Source organism: Berghia stephanieae, chromosome 2 (assembly GCF_034508935.2).
Source record: "Berghia stephanieae isolate SIO BIC M18660-M18661 chromosome 2, UCSD_Bste_1.3, whole genome shotgun sequence".
NCBI classification, from domain to species: domain Eukaryota; kingdom Metazoa; phylum Mollusca; class Gastropoda; order Nudibranchia; family Aeolidiidae; genus Berghia; species Berghia stephanieae.
This window is the reverse complement of record NC_088361.1, coordinates 13,794,768-13,819,767: the sequence shown is the minus strand read 5'-3', so window position 1 is coordinate 13,819,767 and position 25,000 is coordinate 13,794,768. Positions and strand designations below refer to the sequence as shown.

General features: G+C 36.4%; 1 protein-coding gene across 5 annotated transcripts in view; it reads left to right on the top strand.

Moving 5' to 3' along the window:
* LOC144964370 (G-protein coupled receptor 54-like) overlaps positions 1 to 25,000 on the top strand; it is a 172,846-nt gene that overhangs the window by 23,066 nt on the left and 124,780 nt on the right. The gene's annotated exons all lie outside the window — the stretch shown is intronic.

Below are 25,000 nucleotides of genomic sequence, written 5' to 3'. Positions count from 1 at the left end.
GCTATTATGTTTGAGTGATAAACAATCTATTTTTGTGTTAGATAGTTGGGTGTGAAATTTTAGGGAAAATCCTGAAAATGTCTGGTAAGGAGAGAGTTAAAGTCTTGTTTCATCCGATGGTCTAGACAATAATGGAGCATTTGATATTGTACTTTACTGGCACCAACGTAACTTCGTATTGATTCCATATAATGCAGGTAGACGTATTTACTATTACATCTTTAGGGATTTGGATTTCACAGGGTAACACAAAAAGGACAGTCCGAAAATATAATATCGTCTTCAACTGTAACTTTGAGCTGTATAGCTGAAATTTGTGTTTTTGAGAGAGAGAGAGAGAGAGAGAGAGAGAGAGAAAGAGAAAGAGAGAGAGAGAGAGAGAGAAAGAGAAAGAGATAGAGAGAGAGAAAGAGAGAGAGAGAGAGAAAGAGGGAGAGAGAAAGAGGAGAGAGAAAGGAAGAGAAGAGAGAGAGAGAAAGAGAGAGAGAGAAAGAGAGAGAGAGAAAGAGAGAGAGAGAAAGAGAGAGAGAGAGAAAGAGAGTGAGAGAGAGAGAGAGAGAGAGAGAGAGAGAGAATGTGTGTGTGTGAGGATAATTGATGTTTTAAAGTCTCGTTTCATCCGATGGTCTAGACAAAAATCGGTAACTTGATAATGTACTTAACGGGCACCAATGCAACTTCGTATTGAATTCATACCATCTAAGCTATTGTGATCCCCGTACTTCATATTGACTTTATATAATTAATTAAACAGGGGGAGGGTGGGGGGAGATTGTTATTTTTCTAGGCAATAATATTTCTCCCCGTGTGGTATCCCTGGAATGAGATAAAAAAAAAAGTTAGCTCAGGATAGAGAAGGATGGAAACTGTTTGTCTGTGGCCTATACCCTGACCCAGGGTGAAAAAGGCAATGATGATGATGATGATGATGATGAATATTTAAGATATCTGAGTCAGTAATAAGATGTGTTAAAATCGCCTGACAGATTTCTTATCATTTCCAAACACAAACATTCGACATCCTGTTTTGATTTATAACCACTTAACTGGCGTACTCTGAAAGATTTTGTTTGTTTTTGTTTTTGTTTTTTTGTAATAGAGCTTTCATATAGAACAATATCCACTAAACGTGCTCAAAGCGCTTTACACGGGCCAACAGCAACTTAACACGTAGGACGAGACATACCGCCTATAAGGCGATATTACAATTTTTTCGGATTTTTTTTCTGGTAGGTCGGGGGGGGGGGGGGGTGTTATAATGAAAAGACGTTAAGTTCTGTTTGTACGGCTTATTTTTGCTCAACAAAATTAATAATTTTGAGTTAGATATCTAGAGTTTTAAAAATCAATTTTTATGTTGGATGGGTGTAACGTTTCCGGGAAAACCCGGAATATCCACTAAACGCTCAAAGCGCTTTACATGGTGTCCCTGGCCAACAGCAACAGTTAACATGTAGGACAAGACATGACGTCTGTAAGACGATATTGCAATTTTTCTCCGACAGAGACAACGCTGTTAACGGCCAGATATTCGTTTTACACCTGAAAACGGTGAGAGAATGTGAGCAAATAACCTTTTCTCAACTATGCCCAGAGCGAGGCTTGAACCGAGGACCTTTCGAGCCGAAAGCGAGCGTCATACTGCAAGACGACATAGCCGCACGAGAACATGAAAGATACTTATTTAAACATTTGGCCAGGAAACTTGTCCTTCAACTGGGGGGGGGGGGGGGGGGCTGTCAGCGTGGCTCAGCGGTACGGTCTTTGCTTCGTACCCGAAAGGTACCAAGTTCAATCACCCACCGCTGCGCTGTGTAGCCGTGAACAAGTCAATTCGCCCTAGCTCAATTTGCGGCGCTGCACGGCGGCTGCCGCCTGGGTTATTCCATCCAGTCTTCCCTTGGAATAGACCCTACAGAATAATTTCCCCTATGGGATGAATAAAGGGAATTTTATTAAATATTGTGACTGCGGACTTGAAAATGAAAATGGACATTATGTCCTAATGGAATGTCCAAGGTACAACCAGTTGAGAAGGAACTTCTTGCCTGACCCAACCCCATACTCAAAGAAGCTGTACGGCAGTGAGGACGACCTCTGGACCACTGTGGGCTTCATTCACCAGACCGGACTGACCATGTGACGTGACGGGAACGAAGAAGAAGAAGAAGAAGAAATATTGATCGATGTTAATGACCGTCGTCTTGCACAAAAAAAACTCTCAAACCTGTTACTAGATGGAATACTTCGCCGAAGTCCCAGGTTTGAAAGTTTTATATTGCCAATATGAGGGTCATTTAAATCGATTGATAATTGAAGGATGATTTTTCTGGCCAAATATTTAAATATCGGTTTTATTCCGAGTAGGGCAGTTAACTGAGGAGGTTTTTTTTTCTCCTTTTCTTCACCTTTTGCGATGAAAGACTCCTGGACATGGGAAATTGAACAGAGATGACCCATATTCAGTGTCCCTTTTTGATTTAAAAAATAGAACGCATCCTTGATTTGTGGATTGTGAATGTATGAAACAGAAAAAAAATTCGTAACGTGTTTTAGAGAAAAGAAAAGAGAGTTCACAAAATAATTTGTAAACAACAGAATTTTCGAGAACAAGCTTTTCATCAGCTAATCAAGGGATCCATTTGAAAGGCAATATCATGATGCGTCAAGTTGGTAAAGATTTTCTATGGAAACAAAAATAAACGTTTCATTTTTCAAGGTAGTTTACTTTTAGGCTTTCGCCAATAATTTACAACATTTGATGACATCATTTAAGAAAGATTTTATGAAAGAGAGAAAAAAATGGTAAATGAAATCAACAAACATGATGATAATACTAACAATAGTAATTTTAAAAATAAAAATAAGATAAAAATGATACCACATATAAAAAAAACCCATATTTTATTTATAGATTTGTCCAGAAAACTCGTCCTTCAAATATCGATCGATTTAAATGACTTTCATCTTGGCAAAAACTCTCAAACCCTTTGAGAAGAGAGTTAATATTAATAATATAGTTTCTTTATCTCTTTAACTTTTGCATGGAGAGTGAGGTATTTTAGATCTAGTGGAAAGTACTTTGAGGCAGTGACGTCATATCCATAGGGTAGCAAGAAAATGATTCTGTCCATTTTAGGCTTCACAAAAAACAGGATGTTGACAGTTTTTGTCGTTAGGACTGTGATGAGGCAGTTTTTACATAAATTACACACTGGAAAGCTAACTGGAGTTGTACAATAGCTAATGGGAAATTAAGGAATCGTTGAAAATATCGATTCACTTCTATATTATTTGTTGATCACTTTTTTATTCATGCTGATCATATTATTTATATATTATAATATTATATTAAGCAATGGATCTAGAACCTAACTAGCGTGAGTGCTTTCAATTACAAAAGCAAATATATTAATAATAAATAAAATAGAAAATAAAACAACAATTTAATACATTAACCCTATTGCATGAATTCTAGTTCAGATATTGTGTTTGTTTTGCAGTATATACTTCTCTTTTTGTTTGTTTTTTGTTTTTTTTTTTTGTTTTTTTTTTGTTTTTTTTTTTTTTTTGGTTTATTATCATTTTTTGTGGACGTATTGTGCGCTTTTCCCTTTAGCGAGAAAGCATGTTTGTGAACATTTTTATACCTCGTTCATTATAAACCGTTCTTCCTCAGTGCCTTTATTTCCACAACATTTTTCAAGTTTGTATAAACATTGTGGTGGCGATATAGAGAAATTGTCAAATCAGTAAATATTAAGTTTTAGAACATACAAAGTTTTTGGTGAATGAAAGTGTAGAATCAAAATATTTGCTGACGCTTTCAGGGTGGTCTGCCCATAATCGATTACATTGTTTGATCACCCGTGTTTGCTTTCGCCTAGTGTTGGTTCCGAAACGTTCTCGTTGTGGGTTTTGAGCTCTCAGACTAAGCCATGCCTTTATTTTATATTTATTTAACCGTATTAAAATATTTAGAAATGAACACGATCTACGGAATAAGAGCAATTTTATCACTAGACAGAAGAAGTGGAGACAATAACATCTCATTTAAAACGTACTTGTGCGGATAATAATATGTGGTCTAGTGGTATGACACTCGCATTCGGATCGAAAAGTCCTGGGTTCGAGCCTCGCTCGGCGCATAGTTGAATACTTGGAAAAGGCTCTTTACTCACATTCTCTCACCGCACTCGGGTGTAAAATTATTACCTGACCGTTAACAACGATTTCTCTGTCGGGAATACAATGTGTTATCGCCTTATAGACGTCCTGTCTCGTGTTGCTGTTTGTCGGGGACCCTTTGTAAAGCGCTTTGGGCAGGTTTAGTAGATATTGCGCTATATAAAAGTTCAATTTTTTAAATATTACTTATAAACCCTTCCTATCCATACAAGCATTTTAACATTTACAATAATAAATTGCTTACTCTTACGAAGTTAAGATGAGGGTCATTTTTAAAATATTTGAAGGACGAGTTTTCTGGCCAATTTTTTAAACACGTATTTTTGCCAGAGTATGGCAATCAATTGGTTAGACAGGTGCTATGTATTAACATTTTAAAAATAACTAAAATTTCCTTTATTCATCCCATAGGGGAAATTTTTCTCAGGAAGAACTGGAATAACCCAGGCGTCAGCCAGAGTGCCGCGCCGCAAATTGAGCTAGGGCGAGGAGACTTGCTCAAGGCCACACAGCACAGCGGCGGTTTCAAGTGTAAACTATGCCCTAAAAGGCAATTTCATCAGAGTAAAATATACACTATAAGACAATTGTACTCAATAGTCCGATGTCACGTCGCCCAGCAACGGCGGCCATCGTGGTTCTAAACCAAGAAAATCGGTACTTTTTATTCTGGCTAGAACTTTTCATATGTCTTGTAATCAGAATTTGTAAAAGTCAAAACATGATCGGATTTATAATGGGTTTTTTTCCCTCTGGATACGCTTTTATGCTCGTCGGAGAAATATTTCATAAGGGCGTCCGCCATTGTTCCGATAGTTTAGAGCCAGTGTTACTAAGTTACCATGTCTCATTACGAGGGAAGTAACGTTACGAATGTTGAAGCGTATTTCAATAGTGTAAAATATGCTCTTTAAAGGAAACATCAATAGCATAACATATGCCTTAAAAGGCAATTTCAACATTGTAAAAATGCATTAAAAGACAGTTTCAACAATATAAAATATCTCCTACAGGCAATTTCAACAGTGTAATATTTGCCCACGCACATCTTTTACAGCATTTAAAACTATTTTGAAACGTGTTTGAATTTTTCCATGTCGTGTTTTAAATTCTTAAATCGTTCTTTATTTTATTGTTTTTGTTACCCGATCTTAGCTTCCTTTGCGATATAGACCATTTTCATCATCATCATCATCATCATCATCATCATCATCATCATCATCATCATCATCATCATCATCATCATCATCATCATCATCATCATCATCATCATCATCATCATCATCATCATCATCATCACCATCATCAGCATCATCATCATCATCATCACCACCAATCATCATCATCATCATCATCATCATCATCATCACCATCATCATCATCATCATCATAAATATCGCGGAGTTTGAATCCATATTCTTAGTAATGAAAGCAAAATGCTTTATCCACTTGACCATCTCAAGGCGGTCACGTTAACCACAAATGAAGCCATCAAAAATGATTACAAATGATACATCAATGTCTGGTAGGATGATAATGTTAACAATATGTTTTATACAATGGCCTGGCGCCCGGAACAGGCATTCGGTAATTTGATTTATTTACCAGTTGTTAACTTCCGTACCCAAGAAAGACGTGTATTTCAAAATTTGGCCAGAAAACTCGTCCTTCAAATATCGATCGATTTAAATGACCCTCATCTTGGCAAAAACTCTCAAACCTGGTACTTAGATCAACATCCCCGAGTTCCCAGGTTTGAGAGTTTTTGCCAAGATGAGGGTCATTTAAATCGATCGATATTTGAAGGACGAGTTTTCAGACCAAATTTTGAAATATGCGTCTTTCTGAACAACGGCAGAGAACTGGTAAAATTCGCAGCCAGGCCCTGCATATGTTGCATTTTATTGAATTATATTTGGCAGTGAAAGGGGGGGGGGGGCAGAGGGAATATGTATATGTGTGTGTGGGGGGGGGGGAGTATTGTCGATAACATTCTCGACACAAATCTATCTAAATCAATTTGACAGCTTTGTGAAATGTTTTCATGTTGATTATATCTTGAAGGGTCTTGTGTACGCCAAATGTGGTTTTGGCGCATAGTTGTTTCCTTGGAAAAGACTCTTTACTCACATTCTCTCACCGTACTCAGAGTGTAAAAATGAGTACCTGACCGTTAACAGCGTTGTCGCTGTCCGAAAAAAATATAATATCGCCTAACAGGCGTCATGTCCCGTCCTCAATGTTAAGTGTTCCTGTTGACCAGCACCCCTTGTAAAGCTCTTTGAACACGTTTAATGGATTTTGCTCTATATAACGGAGCAACACACAAAACTATGTATAACCTTGAACGTTTATAGTCTGGTTAATACAGTTTAGTGCGAACTACTCACTACTCGAAAACATGGATGGCAAAAACAATACCAAAGACCTAAATGACGTCAACTTCGTTCTATCTATAAGTTAACGAAGTCTGAGATCTCGTCAATCTGGATATCATTTAAATATAGACAGTATGCGTTTGGATAAGAAGCTCACAATATTGCCATCCGGAAGTATAACGGACCAACACACAAAACTATGAGTAACTTTAAACGTTTCTAATCTGTTAATACAATTTAGTGAGAATTATTCATAAACACGGGTGGCAAAAAAAATACCCAAAAAAATACAACAAAGAACCGAGTGACGTCAACTTCGTTCCATCTACACCCTTTTATAAATGAATTTTGATTTTCTACATTGAAGACAGTGTTGCTGCCTGAAGCCTGGAATCATGACATTGTGCGGCTATGTGGTCTAGTGGTATGACACTCGCTTTCGGATCGAAAGGTCCTGGGTTCGAGCCCCGCGCTCGGCGCATAGTTGAGTCCTTGGAATAGACTCTTTACTCACATTCTCTCACCGTACTGAGATGTAAAATGAGTACCTGGCCGTTAACAGCGTTGTCTTTGTCCGAAAAACTTATAATATTGACTGGCAGGCGTCATGTCCCGTCCTACATGTTAAATGTTGCTGTTGGCCAGGGACCCCTTGAAAAACGCTTTGAGCACTTTTCGTGGATATTGCACTATATAAAAGCTAAATTTTAAAAAAAAGATTTAATACTAACGAAAAGAGTGATAATGGAGAGGCTTTGGAAGGGTTGTTTGGTATTGTGTTCTTTATTTGAAGCTGTTAGATTCATTTTTCTTTTTTAATCTTGACAAGCCACAGCTTCTACAGCCTGTATCTATAGACAAATGAAGTTGACGTCACTCGGGCCTTTGTTATTGTACAATTTTTTTGCCATCCGCGTTTTTGAGAAATTCTCACTAAACTGTATTAACCAGACTTCTTCTTCTTCTTCTTCTTCAAGTACCAAGTCTGTGCCAGACATCGGTGATCATGGTACGCCATTCATCTCTCTGATCAGATAACCTCAGAAAACTAATATTACTCTTCTCTTTCTTTGTCACCCAGCTGTTCAAACTATTCAAATATGTTTTTCTTGGTCTACCTTTACTCTTTTTACCTTCTATCTTTCCTGTGAGAGCAAGATGTTCAATACATTTATGTCGATTTAGGTGCCCTAAAAATTGCATTTGTCTTTTTCTTATTGTACGAATTAATAATCTTTTAGTTTCAGCTTGCTCTACAAAAGTTAAATGTTACACATTATTGTGTGTGTGTTGATCGGTTATACTTCCGGATGGCAATGTTGTGCTGCTGCTTCTAATGGTTCTCACACTACTATGTTATGACGATCGACCCAATCAGCAAAGTCCGGTCCGCATTCGTGCACCGTCGCAAACCCGCCCGGTAGCATCGTCACAACACACCGTTCAACTTGATGCTCTGCGTTTCGGGTTCTTGCCCACATCGGGTACATGTTGGACAGGTGGAAAGTCCCCACTGATACCAAGCAATGTTGTGAGCTTCTTAGACACGCGCATACTATCTATACGTGAGATTAATGTGTGTCTGTCTGCCTGTTGCCAGTTTATCTCTGCCCTTGTATAAATATACATCCATGTATGTTAGTAATTATGAGAGAGAGAGAGTGAGAGAGAGAGAGAGAGAGAGAGAGAGAGAGAGTGCATTGCAATTTGTGATGCACAATGTTATAGGATTTATCTACTTATGTCTTCAGTGTATGTAAGGATCATTTGGTCCATTTTCAAAGCCCTTTAATTGATATTACATGATACGCCTTGCCATGTCTTCAACACCCACGATAACGGGAATGTTTACATTCCCTAAAGCAAATCAAGACAGTTTCTTGTTCAGACTAGACAGATAAAATTTCATCAAATAGATTGAATCGCAGCCTTTGGTTTTTAATTATTTTTCAATAAACTTGAGCTTTTAAGCTTTTATATAGCGCAATACTTACTAAACGTTATCAAAGCGCTTTACAAGGGGTCCCTGGCCAACAACAAAACTTTACATGTAGGACATGGCATGATGCATGAGGCGATATTGCAATATTTCGGACAGACAACAACGCTGTTAACGGCCAGTTACTCATTTTACACCTGAGTACAGTTAGAGAATGTGAGTAAAGAGCCATTTCCAAGGACTCAACTATGCGTTGAGCGAGGCTTGAACCCAGGACCTTCCAATCCGAAAGCGAGTGTCATTCCACAAGACCACATAGCGTGATTAGCGAGAAAGAGCAGTGTTTCAGAGAATTCTTTACTTGTAGACGAACATCAAACAATTTATCTAATCAGCAGGTCGAGACGGAGTGGGCTGATATTACTGTTCAAATTCATGCTTTGTTTACATTTTATGGAAAACTTTTTTCTGCTTTGTCATTTTTAAAAATTTTGTTTAACCAGTTAACTGCCGAGATTTGGAAATAAAACTTGTATTTAAATATTTGGCCAGAAAACTCGTCCTGCAAATATCAATCGATTTAAATTACCCTCGTCTTGGTAAAAACTATCAAGCTTTGGAGTCCCAGGTTTAATAGTTTTTTTTTCAAGATGAGGCTCATTTAAATCGGTGAATATTTGAAGGAAGAGTTTTCTGGCCAAAGTTTTAAATACGATTTGGGTTTTTTTTCGAGCGTTGGGCAGCAGCTAACTGGTTAACAATCGCCTCCAGTGTGAACATGTTTCACAAACACACACAGTTATCTGTTTGCGCCTCAATATTTAAACTGAAAATTAATGCCGAAATGAAACTCTTGTATAACTCGGATTGATCTGGGACTGTAATTATTGGTTCAAGATTGCATTTGTTTACTTGGGTCTTTTGGGGGAAATTAAGCTTTTTGTTTGACATGGATGGTAATAATGATGATAATATTAATAATAATAATATTAATAATAATAATAATAATAATAATAATAATAATAATAATAATAATAATAATAATAATAATGATAATAATAATAATAATAATAATAATAATAATAATAATAATAATAATAATAATAATAATAATAATAAAAATGATAATAATAATAATATAATAATAATAATAATAATAATAATAATAATAATAATAATAATAATAATAATAATAATAATAATAATAATAATAATAATAATAATAAGGTTGTTCTGTTGTGCGGCTATGTGGTCTTGTGGTATGACACTCGCTTTCGAATCGGAAGGTCCTGGGTTTGAGCTTCGCTCGGCGCATAGTTGAGTCCTTGGAAAAGGTCTTTACTCACATTCTTTCACCTCACTCAGGTGTAAATTGAGCACTTGGCCGTTAAACAGCGTTGTCTCTGTCGGAAAAAAAATGTAATATCGCCTAATAGGCGTCATGTCTCGTTCTACATGTTACGTATTGCTGTTGGTCAGGGGTCCCTTGTAAAGCGCTTAGAGCACATTTAGTGTTTATTGGGCTATATAATAGCTCACATTTTTTAAAAGAAAAGACTGGAATAACACAGGTTTTAGACGTAATTTAGCGCCGCAAAGTGGGTCAGGGGGAGATAACTTGCTGAAGGCCACACAGCAAGGCGAGTAGTCGAACTTGTTTCCAAGACAATCGGGAAGGAAATTCGTGACGTCACACCTTCTACTTTCTTCGTTCCTTAGTCCTTGGAAGTGTATACGTACATAATCAGTCCTTCAGATGACAAATTATATTGAATAGGTTACATATTGAATCACAAGGTGGTAGCAGCAGCTTCTAATGGTTCTCACACTACTATGTTATTACGATCGTCCCAATCAGCAAAGTCCGGTCCGCATTCGTGCACCGTCACGAACCCGCCCGGTAGCATCGTCACAACACACCGTTCAACTAGATGCTCTGCGGCAAAACTTTTTTAGTAACAGGATGTATAGGCAGATTCTAATAAATGCAACACGTAAAAGAGGGAAGATAGATAATCTTTATTCACGACCAAAATATATTTTAGACTAGAAAATAGAATGCCATCACTCTGAAACCAGAAGATCATAATTTACACAAGGTATGAAGTCAGTCCCCCCGTGGAGCCACGCTGCCTGTTGATTATTGGATGATAGTATAATTTTTTAAGTTAATTTATCACAAGCAAAATTGAAACAGCCGATTTGATAAACAAACTTGGTTTTCAGTGAAACCAGCCGAATGTATCTACCGTTCTTTAAAAAAAAAAGTAAAATAAAATTATGCCCTTCTGCCAGGACATCATAAGATATTATCGCGTCAGCATTCCTCCAAGGAATATCCTTTCGTTAAAAGGTCATCATGATTGCCACAATCCCACAATCCGGCCAATCCAATCAGCGTTTTCAGCCCACAATGCACCAGCTATTTTCACTCAGATATTTTGAAAGATGACGATTTTGTTCTGAAATAAACTTTTTCTGAATTATTATTTTTTCTTCTTCTGAAAATATGATTATATATTGACTTGGCCTCGAGATTAAAGTGACCACAGGTGAAGACATCTTTATATTATTATCTCTCATTTCATCAAATCAAAAGGGAAAGAAGATTCTTCCTCATTTTCTGTTTGATTGGGGTTTTTTTTGGGTTTATTTTTTCTTTTTTGTTTTTTGGGAGGTTTTTTGTTGTTTTTTTTTTTTTTTGTTTATTTGTTTCCTGTTTTTTGGGGGTTTTTAAAAGTTATTTTTCGTTTGTTTAGTAATTTATATATATATATATATATATATATATATATATATATATATATATATATATATTGTTTGTTTGTTTGTTTTTTTGTTTTGGTTTGTTTTTTGTTGTTTTGTTTTGTTTTGTTTTTTGTTGTTTTTTTTTGTTTGTTTGTTTTTGTTTTGTTTTGTTTTTTGTTTTTTTTGTTTTGTTTTTTTTTTTTTTTTTTGGGGGGGGGGGTTAGACTTATATTCTTGACCGCTTTCTGTCTTATTGTAAACTTGTTGAAAATTGGGTTTTTCCGATAAGCCCGGAAAGGCTTATTCTGGTTATGTAAGACCGTGGTGGCTCTAAGGGTTGGCCATGTTGGTGGGGTCTAACTATGGAAAGATGAATCCACTGTGTGGTAATCTGTCAGGGGATGGGGTACCTATAATCATACACCCAGTGAAAAAACAGTTATTTCTCCTCGCTGCTCCAGACGAGAGATATTTGAAACTAATTGTATTTTCGTTCTTCCAAAATACTTCAAGTTGTGTCAGAAAGGATTAGACTGAACCAAGCAGTGGAGATGTCTACTTCCGGTTAGCTATTAGCGACAACCGGAACTTCCCGTCTCGAGTTGTTCCCCCTATAGCTCTATATAGATATAGGGGTTTATACCTCGATGATTGCTCAGTTATAGTCTACCGACATTATTATTATATCTATATAATATAATTCGCTGAGAATTCGAATACCCTGGGTTTTATATTATATCATATCATGATAAAACCAGAAGATTTCTCTTCTTGTATTTCCTCCCTAATCAGTGCTTCACGTCAGAAGGTTGTCATTTTTTGACAATTTTCCCGGACGCGCTCCAAGAGGCGTAAAATTAATCCATGGCGATAGCTGAAGGTGACCAATATGATGATGATGATGATAATAATAATTTTTCGAAAAGATTGTAATAACAATAATGTGTTATAGAGAATGAACCCAAAACAAAAACTGTTACACAAAATGTTATAAAATACCTCAGGGATAATGACAAAATATAAAAGGACAAATAAATAGAAGAAACGAAGTTGACGTCATTCGGGTCTTTGTTATTATTTATTTTAGACAGCCTGTTGATGGTTAGTTCTCACTAAAGTATAAATTCTACAAACGTTACAAAGGCTATATAAAAAATGATGTATTTCAGTACGTTATATCCGGCTGGCGGATGATGTGAGTATTTTACCTAAACGCAAAGCATCAATAAATAATAGTCATATGGGACGTGAGTTTACTGAGTGTTTGTTGTCATTTATTTCCGTTATCTATTTTATCTTATCTTATCTTATCTTAATAAAGGCTGAATATAGGAATTATCCTTTAAGTGCCTTATACAATAGTTTATAATTACAAAATCTCATATAGCTTGTATTGTATCAATTCACAGACAGTTTTACACAACTTTGAATAGAAGGACAATCATATTATCTAATAAGGCCAATATAAAATCGAAAAAGATATCATAGAATACAGAAGTTATTGAAAATTGGCCATGATCGAATGAATCATAAATAAATGTACAAAGTTCATAGTATAATGAAATATTAATGACAACAATATTATTTCATGCCATATCTTTATATGTATTTTAACACTCATGCCATCCTGCCTTACATTCTCAACATGATCGCCATCTGAGGAGCGTTTCTTTTATCAATGATTTGATTTTAACTATTACATTGTCGTACTCAGGAAAAACACGTATTTTAAAATTTGGCCAGAAATCTCGTCCTTCAAATATCGATCGATTTAAATGACCCTCATCTTGGCAAACACCATTAAACCTGGGACTTCGCGAGGTATTCCACCAAGTCCCAGGTTTGAGAGCTTTTGCCAAGATGAGGGTCGTTTAAATCGATTGATATTTGAAGGACGAGTTTTCTGACCAAATTTTGAAATACGCGTTTTTCTAGAGTACGGCCCTGAACATGTTAATACAATTGAAGATTGGTTTTCCAAAACTTCCTAACTCTGTTCTTATTTTTTTTTTTTTTTCCATTTTGAGATATTAAGGATTATTTCCCCTAAAATTTCTCATTCCGTCTATTATTTTATCATTTTTAAACTTCAAGTTCACACAAAACTAGGGACAATTCTTGTGCCATTTGATGCTTAAAATAAGATGTACATTTCAACTTATCTCGTGGATAGAAAATGTCAAAAAGTAGAAAAAACGATTTAACGAGTTTTGGAAAACCAGCCTTCAATTGAATTACTGAATAGATCCTGCTAAATTTCATTAGCTCGTGATCCGAACTAGGAAACGACTGCTGTGCACCAACATCGTTTCCTCTAGAATGCAGTATTTTGTTGTTGAGTAATAAAAAAGAAATGTTGTCCTTCAGAGCCATAAAGCCCGTGGAGCAGGAGTTTATCCCGGTTTCTATAACGTGAAACGCACAATAAGCAATTGATCGCTATCCTTTGGATAGGAAGTTAGTATATCCCAAAGTACTTTCCACCAGTTCTAACAGATCCAGCTACCCTATCACTGCTGGGTGGACAAAAAAATTGAGCTTTATATAGCGCAATATCCACTAAATGTGCTCAAAGCGCTTTACAAGGGGTCCCTGGTCAACAGCAACATTTAACATATAGGACGGGGCATGACGCCTGTTAGGCGATATTACAATTTTTCGGACAAAGACAACGCTGTTAACGGCCAGGTACTTATTTTACACCTGAGTACGGTGAGAGAATGTGAGAAAAGAGCCTTTTCCAAGGACTCAACTATGCGCCGAGCGCGAGGCTCGAACCCAGGACCTTCCGATCCGACACCGAGTGTCATACCACTAGACCACATAGCCGCACAAAAAGGTCAGAAACAAAATCTCGACTGCCCCCGGGATCGATCTCGGTCCCTTTGCGTGTGAAGCGAGTGCTCTACCAACTGGGCTATCGGGACCCCCATTGTTGAGTATTGCTTTAAAGTAATTGTTGATATTTGAACTTAATGACAAAAAGATAAGTCGAAGGTCTTTCCGGTTGTCAAATATGTTTTAATATAAAATAACAACAAGGAATGGAAGCGTCAATTTATTGAACGAAGACAGATAATGCGGACGTTTCGAGTTTCCCCTTTATCAATAAAACACGATAAATTATTCATCATTGGGAAATCAGAAACTTCCTTATTATCCGTCTTTGTTCAAATAATTGAAGCTTTCATTCCTTATCTATTGTGTTATGTATTCCCTTGAGCTTCAAACTGCAACCTTTATTTATATAATATTTCTACAGTTCCTGATGTGGAAGTGACAGGTGATTTTAATTAAAAGTAACCACCGAATTTAGAAAATCTAGAATTTCTAATGTGGTCCAGTGGTCTGGTAAATGCGTTTAACTTTTATGGCAATGAGTCAAATCTATGGTCAAATTAATAGTTCCTATAGATAGAACGAAGAAGTCGTCACTCAGGTCTTTGTTACTGTTTTTTTGCCATTTATGTTTATGAGTAATTCCCACTAAACTTATATTAACCAGACTATAAAAGTTCAAGGTTACACATAGTTTTGTGTGTCAGTCCGTTATTATTCCGGATGGTAATGATCTGAGTTTTTTTAGCCAAACGCATACTATCTATATTACCCAATGCCATTAAGCAAATCGGGGTCTAGTATGTTTTGCCAAATCATTAATTTTGGCATTGTTTGGAAACGTGTTTAGCATCATTTGGAAACCTAACTGGCAATATTTATGTATTTTGCTTCTTTCTTGATCTATTATATCTGTTTTCCGAGGATGTGCGATGTTTTCTAACTTTACAGGTTTATATGGTTTAATCAGTCACTGTTGCTGCTTGTGCCAAAACATACATTTTCCATTTTGGTCAGAAAAAAACGGTAACAAAGACCTGAGTGACGTCATCTATTTCATGATTTTTGTTTTTATAATTTATATATATATATATATATATATATATATATATATTATATATATATATATATATATATATAATATATATATATATTGAATCGTGTTACGATACAAATGGGGCAGCGTGGCTCAGCGGTACGGTCTTTGCTTTGTACCCAAAAGGTACCCAGTTCGATCACCCGCCGCTGCGCTGTGTGGCCTTTAGCAAGTCACCTCGCCCTAGCTCACTTTGCGACGCTGCACAGCGGCTGACGCCTGGGTTATTCCAGTCTTCCCTTGGAATAGATCCTAAGACAAATTTTCCCGTGGGGATGAATAAAGGGAATTATATTTTATTTATTTATTTAAATATGGTACGAATAGTGTCGACGTGTAATAACAATGGAGCGAATTATTATTATATATTTACCACGATTTTGGAGTCAGTCTACATCGATGTTTGCGGGTGGTTGGATGGGAGCATCACCCTTGAATCATATACCTATGATGTTCGCATGGGTGTACGATCCGATAGTGATGTCGTTTCTTCTTCTCTTTACTAGCCTATCCTGCTTCTTTGGTTTGTGATTGTATTTTTGACAGGGGATATTTTTTTTTCTGTAAATCTTCTGCCTGTTTGTTCTTGGTTATTTATAATTTAGCTTATGATATCTTTAGATTATGATTTTGATTTACATTTGTACTATTTTTGTTAGATTGCTTGTTTTTTTGTTTCAGCGGTCTCTCATATAACCTCAATTGTGTTGGAAGAGACCTAAAGCAACAAACAAACAAAACATCGATGTTTCAGGCCCTTACAGCCATCGTCAGAACTGTGTGTTACATGGGTTTGAGTTGTTGTTTGTTGTTGTTGATCGTTGAAATGGTTCCGTAGGTGATTAGTAGTGCTGCTATGTGGTCTAATGATATGACACTCGATGTCGGATCGGATGTTCTGCGTTCGAGCTTCGCTCTGCGCATAGTTATGCCTTTGGAGAAGGCTCTTTACTCACATTCTCTCACGATACTCAGGTGTAAAATGAGCACCTGGCCGTTAACAGCGTTCTTTCTGTCCGGAAAAAATTGTAATATTGCCTAACAGGCGTCATGTCTCGTTCTACATGTCTCGTGTTGCTGTTGGTCAGGGACCCTTTGTAAAGCGCTTCGACCACATTTAGTGGATATTGCGCTATATAAAAACTCTTTTTTTTTAGATGTTTTCGTCTATGCCCACAGCTATTGTACATCTTTTTTTTCGTGTTGAGTGTGACCTCCTGAAGGTGTTTTATTATAGTATATTTTTCTTCCAGCCATAACTACATTGTTTTGATGATACCCTGTTGTTTTCGCCATAAAATGATACAATAATCCTGGCCCGCCTATCTATGCATTGCATTGTTTCTGTGAATATTTTAAAGCCATCACACTTGCAAATATTTGCAAATATTTGTGTTTGAGAAAAATGCTTTATGTCACCTTTCAGACAGAATAATAGCTGAAGAGCTATTATTTAAAATAACAAAAACTCTTGAATCTATATTAGTATTGGATCCACGTGACTTGAAGATCATGTGATCTGTTTTGTTTCGTCCAATAGACCAACAGTCATGGCGTCAGTTCCCTCGTAATGACGCATGGCTCTAAACTATCGGAACAATGGCGGACGCCCTTATGAAATATTTCTACGACAAGCATAACAGTGTATCCAGAGCCGAAAAACATTATAAATCTGATCATGTTTTGACTTTTATACATTCTGATCACATGACATATGAAAAGTTCTAACCAACATGAAGAATAAAAAGTACCGATTTTCTTTTTTTTTGTCAGAACCACGCTGCTCACCGTTGCTGGGCGACGTGACATCAGACTTGAATCTAATTCCTAACGTAACACGTGATTCTAATTCTTTAAAAAATCATCAAACCCCGTCCTGTGAACATACTGGCGTCCACTTGTTTTGCATAAATTATTATTGTCTTGGCAAACCAGAACAAGCCAGTACATAATACAAATTCATGTGACGTCTCCAGTTCGTCTGTCTGGGTTCATTTGCATTCTTGGGCTTGTCTTCGTTTTATTCCACGGGGGTAAATTATTTAATTTGAATTATAAGGTCGGAACTCAGACAGTCCATTCAAGTTTGTAGTATCAACACAGCGTGAATTCCTTTGAATTTACAGGAAAACGAGATGAAATGTGATTATGAGTATCAGTGTCTACTTGGATTTCTAAACAAAACGGACAAAAATACAAACAAACAAACAAACAAACAAACAAAAAACAAAATTAAACACACAAGGAACTGTAGCTTTTATATAGCGCAATATCCACTAAATATGCTCAAAGCGCTTTACAAAGGGTCCCTGACCAACAGCAACACGTAACATGTAGAACGAGGCATAACACCTGTTAGGCGATATTACAATCTTTTCCGACAGACAACGGCCAGGTACTCATAATTTTACACCTGAGTACGGTGATAGAATGTGAGTAAAGGTTCTTTTCCAAGAACTCACCTATGCTCCGAGCGAGGCTCGAACCCAGGACCTTACAATCCGACAGCGAGTGCCATACCACAAGACCGCATAGTCGCACTTAATCACTCAACCATTGTTTACTATCTCCTAACTTATTTATTGATTTATTTGTTTATTTATTATTTAATTACTTGCTTTTTTTAAATTTCTTACAAAATTTATTCCTCTGCTTCCTCATCTGCACCCTGATCAAGGGGTAATCTCCCTTTTCCAGGCAGCAAAATCTCAAATTTGAGATCTTTTGGCTCGCACTTCCGGCCTGCGTAAGAAAGACACCCATAATTCCAACTGTCTTCCGACGGGTCGGTTATAATCTCCTTGATTGGAGATTGTAAACACTTCCGGCCAATCATCATCTCGACCCTTTCGTGAGAGAAGAGGGGGGTCCGTACCCTACACTTCAGCCAGCCCAAGGCGGTCGAGGGCACTTGAGTGGACACAGGAAATCGTCCTGGGTCAAAACAAACTGAGAACACAAACAAGTGAAGAAGAGCTGGGAATTTTTCTGTTTTCTTCTATTTTTTTCTGGTTTAAAAAAATATTTGTGTGGCTATGTGGTCTTGTGGTATGACACTCGCTTTCGGATCGGAAGGTCTTGGGTTCGGCGCATAGTCGAGTCCTTGGAAAAGGCTCTTTACTTACATTCTCTCACATACTCAGGTGTAAAATGAGTACCTGCCCGGAAACAGCGTTGTCCCTGTCCGAAAAAAATTGTAATTTCGCCTAACAGGCGTCATGTCCCGTCCTACATGTTAAATGTTGATGTTGGTCAGGGACCACTAGTAAATCGCTTTGAGCACGTTTAGTGGATATTGTGCTATATAAAAGCTAAATTTTTGAAATATTACTTTAGAAAACATTTTTTTTTTTTGCTTGATTTTTAAAAAGATGTATTTTAAATGTTGTATATGTCTCTCTCTCTCTCTCTGTCTCTCTCTCTGTCTCTGTCTCTGTCTCTCTCTCTGTCTCTCTCTCTGTCTCTATCAATCTGTCTCTCTCTCTCTCTCTCTCTGTCTCTGTCTCTCTCTCTCTCTGTCTCTCTCTCTGTCTGTCTCTCTCTCTGTCTCTCTCTCTGTCTGTCTCTCTCTCTGTCTCTCTCTCTTTCTTTCTCTCTCTCTCTCTTTCTCTTTCTCTCTCTCTCTCTCTTTCTCTCACTATTTCTCTCTTTCTCTTGGAATGTAAACAAAAAGAAGTATTCGCTTGGTTATGAAGGACGTGCTGAGTTGAATGGAATATTTAACAAGGCATCAAATTTGCATTAAAGATATGACGGACGAGCTTTTATATAATATCGTAATACCCATGAATATGTATGTCAGAAGCGAAAAGTGAGAAGAATAATTTAGTTGACGGTATTTACCAAGGATTGCGGCGCCCATTGATGATATGCGTTTAGATGAAATACTCACAACAGATCTACCAGACGGATATAATGTACCAAAGCACAACATTATGTGTAACCTTAAACGTTTTTAAGTCCGATCCGATTAATAGAATTTAGTGAGAACTACTCATAAAAATGGCTGGCTAATAACAATAGCAAAGAGCTGAGTGACGTCAATTTCGTTCTATCTATAGTAGGATTCGATAATTCACAAAGCCACACGAGACATCGTAAATAATAGGATTAAATAGTCCGATGTCACGTCCGCCCAGCAACGAGCAGCTTGGTTCTAAACAAAGACAATCGGTACTTTTTATTCACATGTCATGTGATCAGAATGTTAGTCAAAACAAGATCAGATTTATAATGTTTTTCTCCTCTGGATACACTTTTATGCTCGTCGTTGTTTAGAACCAAGCTGCTGGTTGCTGGGCAGACGTGACATCAGATTATTGAATCCTATTCTAAGAATCTGCCTATACATCGTGCTACAAAAAGTAGTAACGTTACCTCATGATTCAGTATGTAACCAATCGATTGATTACTGGGCCTCCGAAGAGCTGGTTAGATGTACACTTCCAAGGGGGTTGGAACCGGAAGTGTAAAAGGTGTGACGTCACGACTTGTCTGCCCCCATTTGCGTGTCAATTTGTATCAACCTGCCTCGAATTGTATCAATAGACGGGATGTGAAGACAATGGCTGAAGTGATGGAAACATGAATACTAAATCTTGCCAGGTTGGACATTTTAACGCTAATTCCAACGAAAAATTCTTTTCATATCTGAACTTGTTAGACAGAAAGAAAAAAAAGATAATTTAGTCATTTTGAATTCACCCGCATCATTCTCAAAACATTGTTTCTTCATTTTTTTCTTTTCAAAAGTAAGGAAATACCAAATTCATGCATCATTTTTTTACGGGTAGAGCAAAACGATAACTTTAGCTCTTATTGATGGGTTAACTGACTTTTCTAAGGCGCTGATTTATAAGAAACAAAAAATAATATCTAATAGTACTCTCATTTTACAGTTAAAAATACATTTTTAGGTAGTTATTCCTTCACTTCGTTGTATTCGATGTTTCTATGCTATCTAAACTTTTGGCCTGTTTTATCAAAACTATCCGGAAAACTTGACGAATTTGGGAATCCGTCTCTTAAAAAAAATTCTTTAAGCAAAGCCTTCGTTCAGACTCTCAGCTTCCCGTATGTGATAGGTCAAACCCATTCAGGGGAGATAAATCTAATGGTTTTGGTCTTTCTCAAACATCTTGACTATCACGAGTAATGGACGAGTGAGTTTATATCACTGTATACAGCGAGATCTTCACGCAATTTGATGACGTCATTGACTGCATCGCGATGACGCAACAACAACAAAAACGAAAAGCAACAACAACAGCAACAACAACAACAACAACAAAACAACGACAACAACAACACCACCAACAACAAAGGAAATAAAAAAGAAAATAATTAAAAACAAAACAAAACATTCCAAAAACAAAACTTCTTTGCGAAGTCTTGAATTAAAGTCCCAGGTTTGAGAGTTTGGTTTGTTTGTTGTTTTGTTTTTTTTTACCCCAAGACGAGGGTTATTTAAATCGAACGGTATTTGAATGGATGAGTTTTCTAGCCAATAAATTCCAGAAGACGGCAGTTAGCTGGTTAATGTTAGAATGTTCAGAGGTATAGAAAGAACTAGGTTGACGTTACTCGGGTCTTTGTTATTTCTTTTTGCCATCTGCGTTTGTGAGTAATTGGATTCAACAGTCTGATGTCACGTCGCCCAGCAACGGGGAACAGCGTGGTTCTAAACAAATAAAATTAGTACTGTTTATTCTTCATGCTGGCTAGAATTTTTCATATGTCATGTGATCAGAATGTATAAAAGTCAAAACATGATCAGATTTATAATGTTTTTCTCCTCTGAATACACTTTTAAGCTCGTCGGAGAAATATTTCATAAGGGCGTCCGCCATTGTTCCGATAGTTTAGAGCCAGTTACGAAGTTACTATGCGTCATTACGAGGGAAGTGACGTCATGACTGTTGAAGCCAATTCTCACTTAACTGTATTATCCAGACTATAAAAGTTCCTGGTTACACATCGTTTTTGTGTTAGTCCGTTATACTTCCGGATGGCAATGTTGTGAGTCTCTTAGCCAAGTGCATACTATCTAAAGATAGAACGAAGTTGACGTCACTCAACACTTTGTTATTGTTCTTAGCGCTCAATTCTTATGATTAAATCTCACTAAACTGTATATTAAGTTGGGGTTGGGCGGGGAGGAAGTGGAAAGAGGGGGTGGGGGGTGAGGGGACAGGGGGGGGGGGGGGGAGAAAACATACAGAAGAGTGCATTCCATCTATCTTGTTACCGTTCCGGATGGCAATGTTGTGAGTCTCTTAGCCAAGTGCATACTATCTAAAGATAGAACGAAGTTGACGTCACTCAAGACTTTGTTATTGTTCTTAGCCCTCAATTCTTATGATTAAATCTCACTAAACTGTATACTAAGTTGGGGTTGGGCGGGGAGGAAGTGGAATGAGGGGGGGAGTGAGGGGGGAGGAGTAGAAAACATACAGAAGAGCGCGTTCCATCTATCTTATATCAAAATAAACGTGTTTCGCTAATAATAACCATTATGTCTGATAAAATTTATGTAGAAGGGACGAATTTGACGCCACTCAACTCTTTGTTATTGTTTTTATACAGCCTATTAGTTGATTGGTTCTCGCGTAATTCTATCAATCTGACTATTAATAGAACGAAGCTGACGTCAATCAGGTCTTTGTTATTGTTTTTTGCCATCCATTTTTATGAATAATTGTCACAAAACTGTATTAACCAGACTATAAACGTTAAAGGTTTCACATAGTTTTGCGTGCTGGTCCGTTATACTTCCGGATGGCAATGCTGTGAGTTTCTTAGCCAAGCGCATACTATCTATACAAATGATTAAGTTTACACACAAATTTGTTTACTGGTACGTTATATCCAGAAGGCCGATGTTGTTGTGAATATTTTACCTAAATAGCATCAATAATTGTTTTGATATCAATCAAATTATTGTGTTTAAACCCACCAAAACTTGATATATTTCTTATGATGTTTACCTAATTGTGTTCAATAAAATTGTCAGGATTCGCCCGTCCGTCCGTGTGCTGGACAGGGCCAAAACATCCAACACGAATATGTTACCTAAATAGCATCAATAATTGTTTTTGATATTAATCAAATTATTGTGTTTAAACCCACCAAAACTTGATATATTTCTTATGATGTTTACCTAATTGTGTTCAATAAAATTGTTAGGATTCGCCCGTCCGTCCGTGTGCTGGACAGGGCCAAAACATCCAACACGAATATGTTACCTAAATAGCATCAATAATTGTTTTTGATATTAATCAAATTATTGTGTTTAAACCCCCCTAAACTTGATATATTTCTTATGATGTTTACCTAATTGTGTTCAATAAAATTGTTAGGATTCGCCCGTCCGTCCGTGTGCTGGGCAGGGCCAAAACATCCAACACGAATGTCGATCAAGTCCCTGAGGGGCCCCTCCAATTCAATTTATTCTCTATGTAACCCCTCATGACTGTTGACATTGTGTCTGCGTCTGGGATACAACGCATGAACTCATTAGCATTTTTGGAATAAGATGGGAGGGGGGGGGTGGAGGGTTGCTTTCTTTTAATCCTTTATCGGCGGGGGTATGATGAAACACCCAATGGTGTTTGCTGTATACCCGAATGGTACCGAGTTCGATTACCCACGCTGCGCTTTGTGGCTTTGAGCAAGTCACCTCGAACTAGCTCAGTTTGCGGCGCTGCACTGCGGCATTCCTTCGGTATAGACCCTAAAGACAAATTTCCCCATATGGGATGAAGAAAGGGAATTTTATTTATTTATTTAATTATTTTATGTGCTCCAAGTGCTTTACAACTGGTCCCCAACCAACAAATACAATTTACATGTAGAACGAGACATGATGCCTGATAGGCGATAATTTTTTTTTTCAAAGACAACGATGTTAATGGCCTGGTACTAATTTTACACCTGAATACGGTGACAGAATGTGAGTAAAGAGCCTTTTCCAAGCACTCAACAATGCACCGCTCAAACCGGTTCTCATATATACGATCAACTTTGTCAAATCATTTAAATAGTACTTAACGGATTTTTAAATAATTGAATTAATTTTGTTCTTTTCCACTGCTAAGAAAAGTGCCTCCCCACAAGCTGTTATACAAAACGACAAGACACTTTCAATTATTGCTTTATAAAATAATGTGCAGAGGGTTTCATCAATTCTGAACTGAGACAGTTTTGACAAAAAATTTGATCTACGTCTTCACATCTTATATTTAATTATGTTCAAGTGTTCATCCCACTTGAGTCGTTCATCAATCGCTCATCATGGATTTGTAATAAGGAAACTCGTTGGACAAATTGGTCCTTTAGTTGTAATGGTTCTATTGTAGAAAACGGTAAGGGCTGACTGAAGCCGGTGGTCGTAAAATATTAACGAAAAAGTGAAAATGGAAAGGTTTCGTATGGGAACGAAACAGACAATTGTCTGTGTTGTTCCCATACGAAGCTTTTCCATTTTCACTCTTTCGTTAGAATGGTTCTATTGGGTCCTTCGTCCCAGGTTTAATAGTTTTTGCCAAGATGAGGGTCATTTAAATCGATCGATATTTGAAGGACGAGGTCTTTTGGCCTTGCGTCTGGTTTTGCAAGAGTTTGGCATATGGTAAGTGTTGACCATGGAAAAAACACGTAGTTTAACTCACTCAAACCCAAACACCGACTATATCCGTAGTTTACCCGGGGTTACTTTTACACCATGCCTATTTATTTATTACATTTTTCTGAGACAAAGTGTAGGCGTAGTATCAAAGCTAGTGTTTGTAGTTTTTACATGTTAATGGTAGTTGAATAAAACTATCTACGCACATGCTTATTTTTTCTACAGTTTTTTCCAGTTTTGAAAAATAGCAAAAATCTCTAGGATTGGGTGAGTTTAATATGATTTTTTTTCAGAGTAGTGATGCATTGCGTTTAGGTAGAATACTCACAACATCCGCCAGTCAGATATAAGGTACCAACACACAAACTGTGTGTAACCTTGAACGTTTAAAGTCTGATTGACGTAATTCAGTGAGAACTAATCATTAAAATGGTTGGGATGGGGTTTTTTCTTGTATTTTTTCTTGCTTGCTTTGTCTGGCACGTTTCATACACACTTGTTCAGATCTTTAGTTATATTTGGCGTAGAAAAAAGAAAAAATGAAACAAGACTGGGTTTTGTCATAAAAAGAGGAAAATATTCCTGTTATCTTTACACTTAATAAAGGCTTCGCCGTTTATAATAAAAAACAATGATGATGATGATGATGATGATGATGATGATGATGATGATGATGATGATGATGACATTAATAATAATAATAATAATAATAATAATAATAATAATAATAATAATAATAATAATAATAATAATAATAATAATGATAATAATGATAGTAATAATGATAATAATAATAATAATAATAATAATCATAATAATAATAATAATAATAATAATAATAATAATAATAATAATAATAATAATAATAATAATAATGATAGTAATAATGATAATAATAATAATAATAATAATAATAATAATAATAATAATGATGATGATGATGATGATGATGATGATAATAATAATAATAATAATAATGATAATAATAATAATAATAATAATAATAATAATAATAATAATAATAATAATAATAATAATAATAAATAATAATAATAATAATGTAATAATAATAATAATAGTAATGATAATAATTACAAGAAGAAGAAGAAGAAGAAGAAGAAGAAGAAGAAGAAGAAGAAAGAAGAAGAAGAAGAAGAAAAAAGAAGAAGAAGAAGAAGAAGAAGAAG